Consider the following 1905-nt stretch of genomic DNA (forward strand, 5'->3'; position numbering starts at 1 on the left):
CATTTTTATTTTTATTTTTTTTATTAAATAAAAGAGTGATTACTATTATAAAATTAATAATTATAGAATTTTCAAACATTTTTTTGTTTTTGTTTTTATTCTTCTTTTAGTTATTAACTTTATTTATTTTATTTTATAATTTTGTATATTTGTTCAAATTATGTGACTTATTTTTTGAAACAAAGATGATTTTATTGACAAATATTATTTTGAACAATTTTATTAAAGTTAAAAAAAAGATAGTAAAAAAATTATATTATAATTTGTCTATTTTTTATTTGTATTTAATTTTTTAATTATTATTTTTTAAGTTTAATAAATTTTATTTAAAAAAGAAAAAAGAGTCAAGCGAGCTAGTCCTCGACCTACCAATCGCCATAAAATGGATTGGACTAACATTTTAAACTCACCTTAGTTGGTGAGGCAGGTCAACCCGCCCCGTTTTATGGCATGAGCTTAAGCGGGGCATGATCTTAGTTGCCAGGGCAGGCCGACCCGCCCCGTTTATAGGGCGGGCCGGCCCACTTTGCACCCCTAGGTATGTCACCATAACCCTAACTTAGTCACCTTATCATACGAACATTTACTTTGACTTCGGAGTGTTCTTACAGGTGGTCCCATCTACCGTCCAACTGACAAATCGCGCACACAGCTCCTTCCGTCCAAAATTCACGTTCAGATTCTCATCAACACTCTAAGCACCTCGTCACCAATCAACAATCCGAACTCACGAACGATTTTCAAAAATGTGTTTGTTCTTTTTACGTTTTTACAATTTATTTAACTGCAAAATAGAAACAGATCTCATATATATTCCTCTTTTTCTCCCTTAAAATTAGTGTATGGAGCACGTGATATACATAAAAGAGTAAATAATTATTTTTAACCATGAAAAGTTGAAGTACTAAAAAAATCTATCCATTAAAAAACAAAATTAATGTTGTACCCATGAAAAATAAATTTTAGTTGACAAAACTAATCAAAACCTAAAAAATTATTTAGAATTTTCAAATTAACCGTTTTTAACATTTCAACATCACCCTTACACAACCACACAATCTTTCTTTTTCCCCTTTCATAGCCATAACACCCACTTCTGATACCACAATTTTGGAAGAAGAAGAAAAACCTCCTCTCCAAACTAAAAAGTAGAAAATTCTAGCATGCCATTCCTCTCATTTGGCTATTGCTTCCTTCCTTTCTCATCGTTCATCTTCTCGTTATCGGTAAAGCTGTGTTGGCATATTGTTTCGCTCGTCAAAGAAAAAATTCGTGAACGAGTTGATCCTTCTCACGAGTTGTTTGATGCTATCATGAGAGGTTTATCACTAGAGACGATTAAAAATAATTTTTTTACAACATTTTCTTTTGAGATTTAGATTTTGGCCGTGTAGTTTTAGTTCTTTAGAGCACTAATTTTGCTATTGCTTTCTTGGTTTATTTTTTTGTTAGAAATCTCTCATAATTTTTATTTTGTGATGGTTAACTTTGGGTTGAGTTTTATGGTTTCTTACTATAATAGTGTTGTTATTAGTTTATCAACTCTATGTTTATTGATTTATTTTTATCTGCCATATACTCGCTATAATGTTTGAAATAAATGTCACATAACACATGCTATTTTTTCGCATCTAATGTCATTAATATAATTATTTAAGAAAGAAAGAAGTGGGTATTACGGTGGCAGTGAAAGGGGAAGAAAAAATGTCGTGTGATTGTGTGGGAGTAATGGTGAAATGTTAATAAGGGTAATTTGAAAACTTTGAATAGTTTTTTAAGTTTTGGTTAATTTTATCAACTAAAATCTATCTTTTATGGATACAGTGTTAATTTTATTTTTTTATGGATAAATTTGTTAACACTTAAATCTTTCATAGTTAAAAATAATTATTTATTCTACATAAA

Source organism: Arachis duranensis, chromosome 6, assembly GCF_000817695.3.
Source record: "Arachis duranensis cultivar V14167 chromosome 6, aradu.V14167.gnm2.J7QH, whole genome shotgun sequence".
In the NCBI taxonomy this organism is placed as follows: Eukaryota; Viridiplantae; Streptophyta; class Magnoliopsida; order Fabales; family Fabaceae; genus Arachis; species Arachis duranensis.